This window comes from Vicia villosa, unplaced genomic scaffold, assembly GCF_029867415.1.
Source record: "Vicia villosa cultivar HV-30 ecotype Madison, WI unplaced genomic scaffold, Vvil1.0 ctg.000843F_1_1, whole genome shotgun sequence".
Taxonomy (NCBI): domain Eukaryota; kingdom Viridiplantae; phylum Streptophyta; class Magnoliopsida; order Fabales; family Fabaceae; genus Vicia; species Vicia villosa.
The window spans coordinates 721,420-742,171 of NW_026705373.1; positions in this window are offsets into that span (position 1 = coordinate 721,420).

Consider the following 20,752-nt stretch of genomic DNA (forward strand, 5'->3'; position numbering starts at 1 on the left):
TCGCTTGCCAATCAAAGAAGGTAGCACTCCAGTCAAGCAGAAACTACGGAGGAGTAGGCCTGATATGTCAAAAAAGATCAAAGACGAGGTTGAGAAGCAATTCAATGCCGATTTTCTGAAAGTTGTGAGTTATCCTCCTTGGATAGCTAACATAGTACTTGTGCCCAAAAAGACGGGAAAGTCAGAATGTGTGTAGACTACAGAGATCTGAACCGGGCAAGTCTCAAAGATGATTTCCCTTTACCTCACATCGATGTAATGGTTGACAATACCGCACAATGCAAGGTATTCTCCTTCATGGATGGATTCTCAGGGTACAATCAAATCAAGATGGCACCCGAAGATATGGAAAAAACAACTTTCACAACACCCTGGGGAACCTTTTGTTACAAAGTAATGCCCTTTAGTTTAAAGAATGCAGGAGCTACATATCAGCGTGCAATGGTAGCTTTGTTCCATGATATGATTCATCAGGAGATAGAGGTTTATGTCGATGATATGATTGCAAAATCCAACACCGAAGAAGAACAACTGGGTCATCTACACAAGCTGTTTGACAGACTCAAGAAATACAGGTTGCGACTAAATCCGAACAAGTGTACCTTTGGAGTAAGATCCGGTAAACTCTTAGGTTTCATCGTCAGCAGCAAAGGTAATGAGGTTGATCCTGCCAAGGTCAAAGCCATTCAAGAAATGCCTATACCCCTTACTGAGAAACAAGTCAGAGGATTCTTGGGACGTTTGAATTACATAGCCAGATTTATTGCCCATATGACTACTACTTGTGTGCCGATCTTCAAACTATTGAAGAAAGATCAAGTGGAAAGATGGAATGACAAATGCCAGTTAGCCTTTGATAAGACAAAGAATATCTCCAAAAAACGCCAATCTTGTTACCACCAGTGGAAGGAAGACCTCTGATAATGTACCTAACTGTGTTAGAAGATTCAATGGGGTGTGTACTGGGGCAAAATGACGAGTCCGGCCGAAAGGAGCATGCAATCTACTATCTTAGCAAAAAGTTTACCGATTGTGAAACAAGATACTCACTACTCGAAAAAACTTGCTGTGCCTTAGCATGGGCGGCTCGCCGACTAAGACAGTATATGCTAAATCATACCACTTTCCTAATCTCCAAAATGGATCCTATCAAGTACATGTTCGAAAAACCTTCTCTCTCCGGAAGAATAGCAAGATGGCAAATGATCTTAACAGAATATGACATTCAATACACTTCACAAAAAGCAATCAAAGGAAGTGTGGTAGCTGATCACCTGGCTCATCAAGCAGTGGATGATTATCAAGCGTTAAACTTTGACTTCCCAGATGAAGACATTATGCTAGTCACTGACTACGAGCAACCAGGACCGGAAGAAGGACCCGAGCCAAGATCCCGATGGACTATGGTTTTTGATGGAGCTTCTAATGCACTTGGCAATGGCATCGGAGCTGTGATCATTTCCCCTGCAGGAGGTTATACACCATTCACTGCCAGATTATGCTTCAACTGCACTAACAATATAGCCGAGTACGAAGCATGTATTCTGGGTCTCAAAGCTGCAATTGATTTAAGAATCAAGTTCCTGGAGGTCTACGGAGACTCAGCCCTGGTGATTTATCAAGTCAAAGAGGAATGGGACACGAAGCACCCGAATCTAAATCCTCACAAAGAATATGTGTTGAGTCTGATTCCTTATTTCGAAGAAATCACTTTTGAACACATCCCGCGCGAAGAAAATCAACTAGCTGATGCCTTAGCTACCATGTCATCCATGTTCAAAGTCAGGTGGGACAATGAGGCACCAATGATTACCATTTACAGACAAGATGAACCAGCCTATTGCAATGAGATCGATGCCGAAGGAACAGAAGAAAAACCATGGTTCCATAAAGTAAAAAGGTATCTCGAAGCCCAGGAGTACCCTGAAGGAGCATCCATTAACGACAAAAAGTTTCTAAGAAGATTTGCTGCCAAATTCTTCCTAAGTAATGGAACCCTATACAAACGCAACCATGACTTGACTTTACTTCGTTGTGTAAACAAGGAGGAAGCAGAACAGATAATGGAAGACATACATGATGGTGCCTTTGGTACTCATTCAAGTGGACATACAATGGCTAAAAAGATCCTCAGAGCAGGTTATTATTGGTCTACCATGGAGACAGACTGCCATCATCACTCCAGAACCTGTCACAAATGCCAGATATATGCTGACAAAGTACATGTACCTCCAGTCCCATTAAACGTTCTGAAGGATCTTTGGCCATTTGCAATGTGGGGTATTGATATGATTGGAGAAATCAAGCCTACTGCCTCCAACGGACGTCGTTTTATCCTGGTCGCTATTGACTACTTCACAAAATGGGTAGAAGTAGCTTCATTTGCTTCTGTCACCAAGAATGTTGTGGCCCGGTTTATCAAGCACAATCTCATTTGTCGGTATGGCATCCCTGAAAGGATCATCACAGACAATGGCACAAATTTAAACAACAGAATGATTACTGAACTATGCACACAGTTCCATATCAAACATCATAATTCCTCTCCATATCGACCAAAGATGAATGGCGCGGTGGAAGCTGCCAATAAAAACATCAAGAAAATCATACAAAAGATGACAGTAACCTACAAAGACTGGCATGAGATGTTACCTTTTGCTCTTCATGGTTATCGCACATCTGCGCGTACTTCAACAGGGGCAACTCCATTCTCCTTAGTCTATGGTATGGAGGCAGTTCTTCCAATTGAAATTCAGATTCCTTCCCTAAGGATTATGAAAGAAACGGATCTAGATGAAGACGATTGGATTCAGACTCGGTTGGACCAAATAAACTTGATTGATGAGAAGAGGCTCGCAGCTATTTGTCACGGTCAGTTGTACCAAAAGCGTATGATCAAAGCCTTCAACAAAAAAGTAAAAAGTCAAGCATACCAAACCGGTGGCTTGGTTGTCAAACGCATCATCCTGCCACAAGGTGACCCCAGGGGCAAGTGGACTCCCACTTATGAAGGACCATTTATAATCAAGAAAATATTCTCCGGCGGTGCCATGTTGCTTACCACCATGGATGGCGAGGATTTCCCACACCCTGTGAATGCGGACATAGTCAAAAAGTACTTTGCTTGAAAAGAAAAGCTCGCTAAGTTGAAAACCTGAAAGGGAAACTTATGCAAAAAATGAGCGTCTCGGTGGATTGAAAACCCGAAAGGGCGATCCAGGCAAAAATTAGAGGCTAAATTAAATTATCCCGGTAGGCTGAAAAACCTGAAAAGGCAGCCTAGGCAAAAGTTAGGGAATAAAGCGTACAACTATGTTCCGTTCAGCTGCCTACTCATCTTCAAGATTCAACACATCAAAGATACCAATCAGTCCAATTACTTTCTTCCAACAAGTGAGGGATGAGATGCTCAAAGACAGATTGGCAATAGCAGAATTGAAACTTGACTGGATTGTTTTCACATAGATATTTCACTTCATAAATGTTTTCCAAAACTTTATGACAATTTCCTACTACTAGGATTTTTGTCTCCTTGTACTAATCAGCCTATCATGGCTCTTTTTCAAAAAATCAATGCATCTTATGCTCAAAATCAACGTTTTCACTTTTTCTGTTTTGAATACGTAAACGTCCCAATGATAATTTTGAATGAACATGTGCATTTGAATATGATTGATGTTTACCAGGAAAAACAGGAATAGCATTCAGGTAATGTACCAATCATTTGGACATCATCCCGAAACCAGCATCAGATGAAAAATCCCCAACAGAAATGCATTTCTCAGCAAATTCCTCAATAAGATTTTTCTCTCCAAACAAAGTGATTCGAGAAATCTTATTCCCCCAGCGGGCTGTTCTAGACTACTATCTCCAGAAAGTGTGGTCTCCACACCAGCACTTGGTCAAATAGTGCATCGGAAGATTATGCATCTTCCTCATTCCCATTTTAAAGGGTATCAAAATTGGAATTTTCAAATTACTTTTCATCCCCGAGCGGTAATCAAAGATCCTTCAACAGAGCACCATGGTTCTCAAAGAAGGTTCCCAGCCGAGGATACTCAAACAAGACGAAAAAATCATCAACAATCACAATGCCTTCATTTCCAGATGGCTAGCAGGGATTTATTCTCCCAATCAGAAGCTATCATACATCACAAATCATACATCGCATTCATACACAGCATATAATGTTTCATATTCATACACATACATAACATGCATATTTCTCCTTTAGTTCGAGAATCTCATACATTACATACATCATAAACATTGCATATTACTAACTTGATTTTTTCAGGCAGACGGATGTCTTCAGCAAAGATGTTCTCAATCACATGCAGTGTTCCCTTGAATTCTATTCAGATAAGCAGTCCTCTCAGATATAATCAAGCCGAAGATTCATTCTGAAGAGATCTCTCTTTCCAAATCACCTATCAACTCAAAAAAAGAAAAAAACCACCATCGAAGATCTAAAGCTGATACCTCAATCGGTTCCAGAACGATCTACCATCAAAGATCTAAAGCTGATACCTTAGACGGTTCCAGAACGATCTACCATCGAAGATCTAAAGCTGATACCTCAGACGGTTCCACAAAGATCAACTTTCAAAATCTAAAGCGGAAAAACTTTGGACAGTTCCGTAACGATCATCCTCCCAGACTCAAAGCGGTAACCTTGGACGGTTCCGAAACAGTCAACGCAGAGGTTTTTCAAATCCTTCATCAAGATATAATCAATGGATTCATTCTGGTGAACAAACCATCCAATACATCTGCCAGATGACATCTGAAAGCCCATCTCAGGTAATGTTTTGATCTGCCAACAACATTTCTCAGACAACATTCAAAGACAAATTCCAGCATCACTTCCGGTCAAGGTAAGTGCAAATTTTCAGGGCATCTAAAATATTCAATCATCTTCTACCTTAAGATTTCAAACAATCTCTTCAGGTTTAAGAAGATTGAATAGGGGCAACTGTTATACCCCAAAATTTGCCCGCATCTTTTTTCAAGAAAACTTCAATCTAAAAATTAAGAGTTTCATATAATCTTGGATTTTCATGTCCTGATTTATGAATACTTGGTTTTTAGAATTTTTCTTATACGGTATTTTGGCTCGCTGGTGAATTTATTCTTATGCAAACGCCAAGTACTGTTTATCACTTCACACACACTATTTATTTGAAATTTATTTACAGATAAGTAGTACTGACGCAATTGGTACAGAACTAAATCTTTTGCAGGTGCAGAGTCCGGGGTTCAGACTGTACTGGTAACAAGTAAATTATTATTAATTTTTTGTTTCCCACTAATTTTTGTACTATATTCCATTATTTTCAAAATCTTTTCCTTTATTTTCAAATCTCTTTTTCAAAAATCAAATCTTAACTTTATTCTATATACATCTCTTTTTTCCAACACTATCATACACTTTCTTTCAAATCTTACTTCCACTCAAATTTTCCTTTTGTACGGAATCACTTCACTCCCCAACGTCTCTATCCTTCTTTTCATTCTATAAATACCTCTAATTTTTTCCATAAAATCTCACATCAAATTCTAACTTATCTCTCAAATTTCTACTTCATATTCATTCTCTCTTTCCCCCGGCAAAAATGGCGAAGCGGATAGAAACGTGTTTTCTTATGATCATCACCGTCGTGGTGGTAATCATGTCCTTCTTCTGTCTACATAGCCCTGAAAAATATGGACCTGGGATGCTTACACTCCCAATCATCTACATGTTATTGTTTGTAGCTTGGGTTATTAATCGTCATTCTTAAAAGTTTGCCGTATCTCTTATTTTCTTAATGTACCATTTACTCGTCGTACCGTTCATTATAGTATGTAATATTTGTACCGTCAGTATTAAATGTTGTACTATTTGTCATACTGTTGCTTAATTATTCAGATAATATTTTGTGTGTTTTCTGCCAGTTAAATATTTATTTTTCTGTGCATTAATTGATTTTCAGGGTTATTATCGATAATTTTGCTCGCATACAGTATATATTATTTATTTATTTATTATGTTTGTGTTTTTATAACAAGTCATGTAAATAAATTTTCAACATTAACATAAACAATAAAAAAACAAAAACAAAAATATCAACTGTGACTGTTGAATTTTTTTCACTCTAACTGCTACATTAATACCTGAACAGTCAGTTGACAATCAAACCGTTGACAGTGCAATTCTCCGTGTTTTGTACCATCAATCAAATCAATCTTTTGCAATTAAAAACTCCAAGATTTTTTGTTCTAGAAGTCTTCTGAATATCACATGATTAGCAGAGACTCAGCACTGCACAAAAATCAGGTACGCTTAACTGTCTCCTACACAAACAGCCCCTAACTAGGGTTTTCTTGTTTTTTCGGGAGAACAAGTTTTTGAGACCTCAAATGGATTTCATGGACCTCCATACATTTCAAAGTACCAACATACAAATTTTCAAACTTCAATTCGCTCAGACGCACCGTCAGCAGCTCAAACAGTCAACAGACGACCCGTTTGACCAAAAAGTCAATAGACAGTCAAAAATGAAATTTTTTGTCAACATCCATATTTTGTTAAAGGATTCATCATTTGATCATTGGTTGATCATAATTCATCAAGGAAAGATCAAAAATCAACAAAACCCTAAGATTCAAAACTAGGGTTTTCTCCTAAAAAGTCAACTGAACTTTGACTGGTCATAACTCTCTCATCCTTCATCCAAAAAATTCAAACCAAAGCTCATTTTGAAGGAAATTCAATTATCTTTCAAATGCAATTGGTCCCATGGTCATTAGATTCACCATTTGAAAAATATGAATCAAGACATTACAGGTCATTTTCAAAGTCAACAAAAAGTCACTTTTTTCAAAAGGACACACAAGGAGCATGGAAAAACATTTTGACATGAGACTAAAGACATTGGTTAGAGGACTCTTTGAGGTTTCCAAAAAGTGCAAGAACTACTTCATATGAAAAAAATTGAGTGATTTACACCTTGTTGAAGTTGACCATTTTTTGGGAAAATGCATGAAATCAACATTGATCAAAAATGTATTTTTTCCAAATGGGGCCTAATTTCCATAATCCAAACATGTCTACCATGATGTAAAGGGCCTCCCACGACCAAGACAAAGCCCATGTCATTTTTGTTCCATTTTTGGTTTAATTTTATTTAAGATTAAATTGAAAAAGGAAAATGGAAGGATAATGCATATCTTAATTTCTAAGCATGACTCATCAAAGATCATTCAATATGCTGCAGCTAAGGAAGTACATCAGGAGAAGTGTGGAAAATTCAAGCTATGGTGGCTTGAATTCAAAGCTAAATATATTAAAAAATTCAAGAATTCAACAAAGACATAAATGCTTCTTAGCTTAGTTTCTAAGCACTTCTTTACTTATATAAGAGCTATCATACTTCAGCAATCAAAGGAGAGACGAATTTAGAAGCTTACATAGGCATATATCACTCTTGTAAAAACTTGTAAAATTCAAAGAAACTTGAAATTCGAATTTTAAGTTTAAGTCATTTTCAATACAAACTAAGCATTCAAACATCATCTCTGAACTTCATTGAACTTGTCCAAATAAATTTTAAGCATCAAAGCCTCACAAATCGAGCCCCACAAGCCACGGTTTGTTCAAACATAAATCAACTTGTATTTGATCATACACGCATACTTAGCAAGATGTAGACATATATTTGAGTTTAGCTTGATGTGTTAATCATTTCTGGAAGTTTAATTGAGTTTTGAATGCTTGTATACGAGGTTACCATTTTTAGGGTTCGTAGATCCTATTTAGGGATTTTCGTTACAAGCAAAATTAGAAGAAACTAAGGCCATATTCGAATTCAGGGGAGAAAACTCAGTCAAAAGAGCATATCGCGAAAAATTTATGTTTTGGTTTACCCCTATTCGCTATTTTGCAGATTTAGGGTTCATCAATTACAGCGCTTTTGCATAAAAGCGCTGTTAAAAGTGGTGTCTAGAGGTTGAAGACTAAGACGTGTGCTCACCCCATTGGCTTGCGCGCGCGCGTTTTTTTAAATTCAATTTTTCTAATCCGGTGTGTTGTAGGTGTCTTACGTGTCGTGCGCCTTCAGGCTTCCCGCCATCAGATCCATCCATCTGTCAATCCAACGCATCAAAACACGCATCCTTATCATGGACTTTATTTAATAACCACACCTGATCATTTATTTCATATTTTCTATTTTTATTTTAATTTCTTTGCAAAATTAATTTAAATAGTTCTAAAAATCCAAAAAATACACAAAAAATATTTTTAAGTTGATAAAATAATATTTTTATTTTCTGATATAAAAATATTTTATTTTTCTTCATAATTTAAATATTTTGCATAATTAATTAGTATATATTTATATATTTGCTTTTTAATTATTTCAACCAATCAAAAAATCATAAAAAAATTGTTCTTTATATTAAATATAGTTTATATATTATAGGCTAATTTTGTACATATTTAGAATAATTTTCTCTTTAAGTTTTAATTATTTGTGTAATTATTTGTATAATTATGTGGTTATTTAACTTAATAATTTAAAAATCAATTTCAAAAATTCCAAAAAAAAATTAGTTTTGCTTTAAAATTAATTGACAAGCATTTTTGAACATATTTTAAACTTAATTGTTAGGTTTAAATTTTACTTCTACTTTTTTCTCATTTTAATTAAATTAATCATGCATTAATTCTAATTAAAATCAATCATCAAAAAATCCAAAAATACTTCTTTTATTTTTCTTGCAATTTAAATTCATAGATAAATGTATAGGTTGTCAAATTCATGTAAATAGCGTAGTTTACATTTCCCGGAAAAATCGATGTAATAGCGTAGATTTACTTTCCGCATTTTACATTTCCGCATTTTAAATTCCAGCACATATAAAATTGCGTGTATGCCAAAGATTAAAATTGAATCGTTAGATCACTAACTTCAAAGATAAAGTATCTGAATCCAAACACAATCACACTTGAACCTCTTAGGGTAATCCCTCTCTTATTTTTTTCCAAAATCAAAATCAAATTCTACTGTTTCCAATGCAAAATCGAACTTTCGTTTACATCCGGTAAAAGGATAGGTTTATAAAAGAAACAAAAAAAGACCTTTAACTTAGGGTAGACCTCCTAATTTGCTTGCTCAGATCAAAACAAACAAGTCTCTCATATATCATTGTTTTTCAAAATAAAATTTTCAAAAAGATAATACTTTGTATATATCCAAACAAGGATCATTACGAAGTTAACGTTCTTTTTTCAAAAACATCTTTTGAAAGATAAAAACACTTTGTATACATCCGCATAAGGGTCATTACAAAGTCAATTTACAAAGGTATTTGAAACCACATACGAGCATTTCAAGGCAATAGAAAAGTGATTGAAAACAAGTGAGCTAAGCAAATTAAAGAGCCCATGGATAACCATGTATACAAAGGGTGCTAACACCTTCCCTTTGTATAACCTACCCCCTTACCCAGAATTTCTTAAAGGTCTTTTTCTTTTTCTTTTATAAACCTTTCCTTAATTGGATAAAATAAAAGTCGGTGGCGACTCTCTGATTTTCAAAAACACAAAAGCAGAAAGAAAAAAGAGTCAGTTCGTGTATCTCTTCGCGAGAGGTACGGTAAAAAACCGAGGGCAACACATACGAAAATCTTCAAAAATATTCAAGTTTGCAAGTTTAACGAACTTTGTGACTTTTATGTAGTATAGCACACGAAAATCTTCCAAAAGACCAAAATTTTCAAATTTAACGAACTTCGTGACTTATATGTCTTATAGGAAACGAAAATCTTCAAAAGGACCAAATTTTTCAAGTTTAACGAACTTCGTGACTTATATGTAGTATAGAACACAAAAATCTTTCAAAATACCAATGTATGTAAGTTTAACGAACTTCCTGACTTTTATGTAATATAGCACACGAAAATCTTCCAAAATACCAAAATTTGCCACTTTAACAAATTTCGTGACTTTTATGTAGTATATAGCACATGAAAATCTTTCAAAATAAAAATGTATGCAAGTTTAATGAACTTCATGATTTTTATGTAGTATAGAAAACGAACATTTTCCAAAATACCAATATATGCAAATTTGACGAACTTCGTGACTTTTATGTAGTATATTACACAAAAATCTTCCAAAGTACAAAAATTAGTTTAACAATCTTCGTGACTTTTATGTAGTTTAGCATACGAAAATCTTCAAAAATATTCAAGTTTGCAAGTTTAACGAACTTTGTGACTTTTATGTAGTATAGCACACGAAAATCTTCCAAAAGACCAAATTTTTCAAGTTTAACGAACTTCGTGACTTATATGTCTTATAGGAAACGAAAATCTTCAAAAGGACCAAATTTGAAAGTTTAACTAACTTCGTGACTTTTATGTAGTTGCACACGAAAAATCTTCCAAAAGACCAAATTTTGCAAGTTTAACAAACCTCTTAACTTTTATGTATTATAGCATACGAAAATCTTCAAAAATACCAATGTATGTAAGTTTAACGAATTTCGTGAATTTTATGCAATATGCACACGAAAATCTTCCAAAATACCAAAATTTGTACATTTAACAAATTTCATGACTTTTATGTAGTATATAGCACACAGAAATCTTCCAAAATAAAAATGTATGAAAGTTTAATGAATTTCGTGACTTTTATGTAGTATAGAACATGAAAATCTTCCAAAATACCAATATATGCGAGTTTAACGATTTTCGTGACTTTTATGTAGTATAGCACACAAAAATCTTCCAAAGTACCAAAATTTGCAAGTTTAACGAACTTCGTGACTTTTATGTAGTATAGCACACGAAAATCTTCCAAAATATTAAAATTTGCAAGTTTAACGAACTTCGTGACTTTTATGCAATATAGCACACGAAAATCTTCCAAAATACCAAAATTTGACAGTTTAACAAATTTCGTGACTTTTATGTAGTATATAGCACACGAAAATCTTCCAAAATACCAAAATGTATGCAAGTTTAATGCAAATTTCGTGACTTTTATGTAGCTTAGAACACGGAAATTTTCCAAAATACCAATATATGCAAGTTTAACGAACTTCGTGACTTTTATGTAGTAAATTACACAAAAATCTTCCAAAGTACCAAAATTTACAAGTTTAACGAACTTCGTGACTTTTATGTAGTATAGCATATGAAAATCTTCCAAAATATTAAAATTTGCAAGTTTAACGAACTTCGTGACTTTTATGTAGTATAGCACACGAAAATCTTCCAAAAGACCAAATTTTGCAAGTGTAACGAACATCGTGACTTATATGTCGTATAGCAAAGGAGAATCTTCAAAAGGACCAAATTTTGAAAGTTTAACTAACTTCGTGACTTTTATGTAGTAGCACACGAAAAATCTTCCAAAAGACCAAATTTTGCAAGTTTAACAAACTTCGTGACTTTTATGTATGATATCATACGAAAATCTTCAAAAATACCAATGTATGTAAGTTTAACGAACTTTGTGACTATTACGCAATATAGCACACAAAAATCTTCCAAAATACCAAAATTTGCAAGTTTAACAAATTTCGTGACTTTTATGTAGTATATAGCACACGAAAATCTTACAAAATAAAAATGTATGCAAGTTTAATGAACTTCGTGACTTTTATGTAGTATAGAACAAGGAAATCTTCCAAAATACCAATATATGCAAGTTTAACGAACTTCATGACTTTTATGTAGTATAGCACACAAAAATCTTCCAAAGTACCAAAATTTCTATGTTTAACGAACTTCGTGACTTTTATGTAGTATAGCACACGAAAATCTTCCAAAATATTAAAATTTGCATGTTTAACGAACTTCGTGTATTTTATATAGTATAGCACATGAAAATCTTTCAAAAGACCAAAATTTGAAAGCTTAACAAACTTCGTGACTTATATGTAGTATAGAACACAAAAATCTTTCAAAATACCAATGTATGTAAGTTTAACGAACTTCCTGACTTTTATGCAATATAGCACACGAAAATCTTCCAAAATACCAAAATTTGCCACTTTAACAAATTTCGTGACTTTTATGTAGTATATAGCACATGAAAATCTTTCAAAATAAAAATGTATGCACGTTTAATGAACTTCGTGATTTTTATGTAGTATAGAACACGAACATTTTCCAAAATACCAATATATGCAAATTTGACGAACTTCGTGACTTTTATGTAGTATATTACACAAAAATCTTCCAAAGTACAAAAATTTAAAAGTTTAACAATCTTCGTGACTTTTATGTAGTATAGCATAGGAAAATCTTCAAAAATATTCAAGTTTGCAAGTTTAACGAACTTTGTGACTTTTATGTAGTATAGCACACGAAAATCTTCCAAAAGACCAAATTTTTCAAGTTTAACGAACTTCGTGACTTATATGTCTTATAGGAAACGAAAATCTTCAAAAGGACCAAATTTTGAAAGTTTAACTAACTTCGTTACTTTTATGTAGTTGCACACGAAAAATCTTCCAAAAGACCAAATTTTGCAAGTTTAACAAACCTCTTAACTTTTATGTATTATAGCATACGAAAATCTTCAAAAATACCAATCTATGTAAGTTTAAAGAATTTCGTGAATTTTATGCGATATGCACACGAAAATCTTCCAAAATACCAAAATTTGTAAATTTAACAAATTTCATGACTTTTATGTAGTATATAGCACACAGAAATCTTCCAAAATAAAAATGTATGAAAGTTTAATGAATTTCGTGACTTTTATGTAGTATAGAACATGAAAATCTTCCAAAATACCAATATATGCGAGTTTAACGATTTTTGGGACTTTTATGTAGTATAGCACACAAAACTCTTCCAAAGTACCAAAATTTGCAAGTTTAACGAACTTCGTGACTTTTATGTAGTATAGCACACGAAAATCTTCCAAAATATTAAAATTTGCAGGTTTAACGAACTTCGTGACTTTTATGCAATATAGCACACGAAAATCTTCCAAAATACCAAAATTTGACAGTTTAACAAATTTCGTGACTTTTATGTAGTATATAGCACACGAAAATCTTCCAAAATAAAAATGTATGCAAGTTTAATGCACTTCGTGACTTTTATGTAGCTTAGAACACGGAAATTTTCCAAAATACCAATATATGCAAGTTTAACGAACTTCGTGACTTTTATGTAGTAAATTACACAAAAATCTTCCAAAGTACCAAAATTTACAAGTTTAACGAACTTCGTGACTTTTATGTAGTATAGCATATGAAAATCTTCCAAAATATTAAAATTTGCAAGTTTAACGAACTTCGTGACTTTTATGTAGTATAGCACACGAAAATCTTCCAAAAGACCAAATTTTGCAAGTGTAATGAACATCGTGACTTATATGTCGTATAGCAAAGGAGAATCTTCAAAAGGACCAAATTTTGAAAGTTTAACTAACTTCGTGACTTTTATGTAGTAGCACACGAAAAATCTTCCAAAAGACCAAATTTTGCAAGTTTAACAAACTTCGTGACTTTTATGTATGATATCATACGAAAATCTTCAAAAATACCAATGTATGTAAGTTTAACGAACTTTGTGACTATTACGCAATATAGCACACAAAAATCTTCCAAAATACCAAAATTTGCAAGTTTAACAAATTTCGTGACTTTTATGTAGTATATAGCACACGAAAATCTTACAAAATAAAAATGTATGCAAGTTTAATGAACTTCGTGACTTTTATGTAGTATAGAACAAGGAAATCTTCCAAAATACCAATATATGCAAGTTTAACGAACTTCATGACTTTTATGTAGTATAGCACACAAAAATCTTCCAAAGTACCAAAATTTCTATGTTTAACGAACTTCGTGACTTTTATGTAGTATAGCACACGAAAATCTTCCAAAATATTAAAATTTGCATGTTTAACGAACTTCGTGTATTTTATATAGTATAGCACATGAAAATCTTTCAAAAGACCAAAATTTGAAAGCTTAACAAACTTCGTGACTTATATGTAGTATAGAACACAAAAATCTTTCAAAATACCAATGTATGTAAGTTTAACGAACTTCCTGACTTTTATGCAATATAGCACACGAAAATCTTCCAAAATACCAAAATTTGCCACTTTAACAAATTTCGTGACTTTTATGTAGTATATAGCACATGAAAATCTTTCAAAATAAAAATGTATGCACGTTTAATGAACTTCGTGATTTTTATGTAGTATAGAACACGAACATTTTCCAAAATACCAATATATGCAAATTTGACGAACTTCGTGACTTTTATGTAGTATATTACACAAAAATCTTCCAAAGTACAAAAATTTAAAAGTTTAACAATCTTCGTGACTTTTATGTAGTATAGCATACGAAAATCTTCAAAAATATTCAAGTTTGCAAGTTTAACGAACTTTGTGACTTTTATGTAGTATAGCACACGAAAATCTTCCAAAAGACCAAATTTTTCAAGTTTAACGAACTTCGTGACTTATATGTCTTATAGGAAACGAAAATCTTCAAAAGGACCAAATTTTGAAAGTTTAACTAACTTCGTTACTTTTATGTAGTTGCACACGAAAAATCTTCCAAAAGACCAAATTTTGCAAGTTTAACAAACCTCTTAACTTTTATGTATTATAGCATACGAAAATCTTCAAAAATACCAATCTATGTAAGTTTAAAGAATTTCGTGAATTTTATGCGATATGCACACGAAAATCTTCCAAAATACCAAAATTTGTAAATTTAACAAATTTCATGACTTTTATGTAGTATATAGCACACAGAAATCTTCCAAAATAAAAATGTATGAAAGTTTAATGAATTTCGTGACTTTTATGTAGTATAGAACATGAAAATCTTCCAAAATACCAATATATGCGAGTTTAACGATTTTTGGGACTTTTATGTAGTATAGCACACAAAACTCTTCCAAAGTACCAAAATTTGCAAGTTTAACGAACTTCGTGACTTTTATGTAGTATAGCACACGAAAATCTTCCAAAATATTAAAATTTGCAGGTTTAACGAACTTCGTGACTTTTATGCAATATAGCACACGAAAATCTTCCAAAATACCAAAATTTGACAGTTTAACAAATTTCGTGACTTTTATGTAGTATATAGCACACGAAAATCTTCCAAAATAAAAATGTATGCAAGTTTAATGCACTTCGTGACTTTTATGTAGCTTAGAACACGGAAATTTTCCAAAATACCAATATATGCAAGTTTAACGAACTTCGTGACTTTTATGTAGTAAATTACACAAAAATCTTCCAAAGTACCAAAATTTACAAGTTTAACGAACTTCGTGACTTTTATGTAGTATAGCATATGAAAATCTTCCAAAATATTAAAATTTGCAAGTTTAACGAACTTCGTGACTTTTATGTAGTATAGCACACGAAAATCTTCCAAAAGACCAAATTTTGCAAGTGTAATGAACATCGTGACTTATATGTCGTATAGCAAAGGAGAATCTTCAAAAGGACCAAATTTTGAAAGTTTAACTAACTTCGTGACTTTTATGTAGTAGCACACGAAAAATCTTCCAAAAGACCAAATTTTGCAAGTTTAACAAACTTCGTGACTTTTATGTATGATATCATACGAAAATCTTCAAAAATACCAATGTATGTAAGTTTAACGAACTTTGTGACTATTACGCAATATAGCACACAAAAATCTTCCAAAATACCAAAATTTGCAAGTTTAACAAATTTCGTGACTTTTATGTAGTATATAGCACACGAAAATCTTACAAAATAAAAATGTATGCAAGTTTAATGAACTTCGTGACTTTTATGTAGTATAGAACAAGGAAATCTTCCAAAATACCAATATATGCAAGTTTAACGAACTTCATGACTTTTATGTAGTATAGCACACAAAAATCTTCCAAAGTACCAAAATTTCTATGTTTAACGAACTTCGTGACTTTTATGTAGTATAGCACACGAAAATCTTCCAAAATATTAAAATTTGCATGTTTAACGAACTTCGTGTATTTTATATAGTATAGCACATGAAAATCTTTCAAAAGACCAAAATTTGAAAGCTTAACAAACTTCGTGACTTATATGTAGTATAGAACACAAAAATCTTTCAAAATACCAATGTATGTAAGTTTAACGAACTTCCTGACTTTTATGCAATATAGCACACGAAAATCTTCCAAAATACCAAAATTTGCCACTTTAACAAATTTCGTGACTTTTATGTAGTATATAGCACATGAAAATCTTTCAAAATAAAAATGTATGCACGTTTAATGAACTTCGTGATTTTTATGTAGTATAGAACACGAACATTTTCCAAAATACCAATATATGCAAATTTGACGAACTTCGTGACTTTTATGTAGTATATTACACAAAAATCTTCCAAAGTACAAAAATTTAAAAGTTTAACAATCTTCGTGACTTTTATGTAGTATAGCATACGAAAATCTTCAAAAATATTCAAGTTTGCAAGTTTAACGAACTTTGTGACTTTTATGTAGTATAGCACACGAAAATCTTCCAAAAGACCAAATTTTTCAAGTTTAACGAACTTCGTGACTTATATGTCTTATAGGAAACGAAAATCTTCAAAAGGACCAAATTTTGAAAGTTTAACTAACTTCGTTACTTTTATGTAGTTGCACACGAAAAATCTTCCAAAAGACCAAATTTTGCAAGTTTAACAAACCTCTTAACTTTTATGTATTATAGCATACGAAAATCTTCAAAAATACCAATCTATGTAAGTTTAAAGAATTTCGTGAATTTTATGCGATATGCACACGAAAATCTTCCAAAATACCAAAATTTGTAAATTTAACAAATTTCATGACTTTTATGTAGTATATAGCACACAGAAATCTTCCAAAATAAAAATGTATGAAAGTTTAATGAATTTCGTGACTTTTATGTAGTATAGAACATGAAAATCTTCCAAAATACCAATATATGCGAGTTTAACGATTTTTGGGACTTTTATGTAGTATAGCACACAAAACTCTTCCAAAGTACCAAAATTTGCAAGTTTAACGAACTTCGTGACTTTTATGTAGTATAGCACACGAAAATCTTCCAAAATATTAAAATTTGCAGGTTTAACGAACTTCGTGACTTTTATGCAATATAGCACACGAAAATCTTCCAAAATACCAAAATTTGACAGTTTAACAAATTTCGTGACTTTTATGTAGTATATAGCACACGAAAATCTTCCAAAATAAAAATGTATGCAAGTTTAATGCACTTCGTGACTTTTATGTAGCTTAGAACACGGAAATTTTCCAAAATACCAATATATGCAAGTTTAACGAACTTCGTGACTTTTATGTAGTAAATTACACAAAAATCTTCCAAAGTACCAAAATTTACAAGTTTAACGAACTTCGTGACTTTTATGTAGTATAGCATATGAAAATCTTCCAAAATATTAAAATTTGCAAGTTTAACGAACTTCGTGACTTTTATGTAGTATAGCACACGAAAATCTTCCAAAAGACCAAATTTTGCAAGTGTAATGAACATCGTGACTTATATGTCGTATAGCAAAGGAGAATCTTCAAAAGGACCAAATTTTGAAAGTTTAACTAACTTCGTGACTTTTATGTAGTAGCACACGAAAAATCTTCCAAAAGACCAAATTTTGCAAGTTTAACAAACTTCGTGACTTTTATGTATGATATCATACGAAAATCTTCAAAAATACCAATGTATGTAAGTTTAACGAACTTTGTGACTATTACGCAATATAGCACACAAAAATCTTCCAAAATACCAAAATTTGCAAGTTTAACAAATTTCGTGACTTTTATGTAGTATATAGCACACGAAAATCTTACAAAATAAAAATGTATGCAAGTTTAATGAACTTCGTGACTTTTATGTAGTATAGAACAAGGAAATCTTCCAAAATACCAATATATGCAAGTTTAACGAACTTCATGACTTTTATGTAGTATAGCACACAAAAATCTTCCAAAGTACCAAAATTTCTATGTTTAACGAACTTCGTGACTTTTATGTAGTATAGCACACGAAAATCTTCCAAAATATTAAAATTTGCATGTTTAACGAACTTCGTGTATTTTATATAGTATAGCACATGAAAATCTTTCAAAAGACCAAAATTTGAAAGCTTAACAAACTTCGTGACTTATATGTAGTATAGAACACAAAAATCTTTCAAAATACCAATGTATGTAAGTTTAACGAACTTCCTGACTTTTATGCAATATAGCACACGAAAATCTTCCAAAATACCAAAATTTGCCACTTTAACAAATTTCGTGACTTTTATGTAGTATATAGCACATGAAAATCTTTCAAAATAAAAATGTATGCACGTTTAATGAACTTCGTGATTTTTATGTAGTATAGAACACGAACATTTTCCAAAATACCAATATATGCAAATTTGACGAACTTCGTGACTTTTATGTAGTATATTACACAAAAATCTTCCAAAGTACAAAAATTTAAAAGTTTAACAATCTTCGTGACTTTTATGTAGTATAGCATACGAAAATCTTCAAAAATATTCAAGTTTGCAAGTTTAACGAACTTTGTGACTTTTATGTAGTATAGCACACGAAAATCTTCCAAAAGACCAAATTTTTCAAGTTTAACGAACTTCGTGACTTATATGTCTTATAGGAAACGAAAATCTTCAAAAGGACCAAATTTTGAAAGTTTAACTAACTTCGTTACTTTTATGTAGTTGCACACGAAAAATCTTCCAAAAGACCAAATTTTGCAAGTTTAACAAACCTCTTAACTTTTATGTATTATAGCATACGAAAATCTTCAAAAATACCAATCTATGTAAGTTTAAAGAATTTCGTGAATTTTATGCGATATGCACACGAAAATCTTCCAAAATACCAAAATTTGTAAATTTAACAAATTTCATGACTTTTATGTAGTATATAGCACACAGAAATCTTCCAAAATAAAAATGTATGAAAGTTTAATGAATTTCGTGACTTTTATGTAGTATAGAACATGAAAATCTTCCAAAATACCAATATATGCGAGTTTAACGATTTTTGGGACTTTTATGTAGTATAGCACACAAAACTCTTCCAAAGTACCAAAATTTGCAAGTTTAACGAACTTCGTGACTTTTATGTAGTATAGCACACGAAAATCTTCCAAAATATTAAAATTTGCAGGTTTAACGAACTTCGTGACTTTTATGCAATATAGCACACGAAAATCTTCCAAAATACCAAAATTTGACAGTTTAACAAATTTCGTGACTTTTATGTAGTATATAGCACACGAAAATCTTCCAAAATAAAAATGTATGCAAGTTTAATGCACTTCGTGACTTTTATGTAGCTTAGAACACGGAAATTTTCCAAAATACCAATATATGCAAGTTTAACGAACTTCGTGACTTTTATGTAGTAAATTACACAAAAATCTTCCAAAGTACCAAAATTTACAAGTTTAACGAACTTCGTGACTTTTATGTAGTATAGCATATGAAAATCTTCCAAAATATTAAAATTTGCAAGTTTAACGAACTTCGTGACTTTTATGTAGTATAGCACACGAAAATCTTCCAAAAGACCAAATTTTGCAAGTGTAATGAACATCGTGACTTATATGTCGTATAGCAAAGGAGAATCTTCAAAAGGACCAAATTTTGAAAGTTTAACTAACTTCGTGACTTTTATGTAGTAGCACACGAAAAATCTTCCAAAAGACCAAATTTTGCAAGTTTAACAAACTTCGTGACTTTTATGTATGATATCATACGAAAATCTTCAAAAATACCAATGTATGTAAGTTTAACGAACTTTGTGACTATTACGCAATATAGCACACAAAAATCTTCCAAAATACCAAAATTTGCAAGTTTAACAAATTTCGTGACTTTTATGTAGTATATAGCACACGAAAATCTTACAAAATAAAAATGTATGCAAGTTTAATGAACTTCGTGACTTTTATGTAGTATAGAACAAGGAAATCTTCCAAAATACCAATATATGCAAGTTTAACGAACTTCATGACTTTTATGTAGTATAGCACACAAAAATCTTCCAAAGTACCAAAATTTCTATGTTTAACGAACTTCGTGACTTTTATGTAGTATAGCACACGAAAATCTTCCAAAATATTAAAATTTGCATGTTTAACGAACTTCGTGTATTTTATATAGTATAGCACATGAAAATCTTTCAAAAGACCAAAATTTGAAAGTTTAACAAACTTCGTGACTTATATGTAGTATAGAACACAAAAATCTTTCAAAATACCAATGTATGTAAGTTTAACGAACTTCCTGACTTTTATGCAATATAGCACACGAAAATCTTCCAAAATACCAAAATTTGCCACTTTAACAAATTTCGTGACTTTTATGTAGTATATAGCACATGAAAATCTTTCAAAATAAAAATGTATGCACGTTTAATGAACTTCGTGATTTTTATGTAGTATAGAACACGAACATTTTCCAAAATACCAATATATGCAAATTTGACGAACTTCGTGACTTTTATGTAGTATATTACACAAAAATCTTCCAAAGTACAAAAATTTAAAAGTTTAACAATCTTCGTGACTTTTATGTAGTATAGCATACGAAAATCTTCAAAAATATTCAAGTTTGCAAGTTTAACGAACTTTGTGACTTTTATGTAGTATAGCACACGAAAATCTTCCAAAAGACCAAATTTTTCAAGTTTAACGAACTTCGTGACTTATATGTCTTATAGGAAACGAAAATCTTCAAAAGGACCA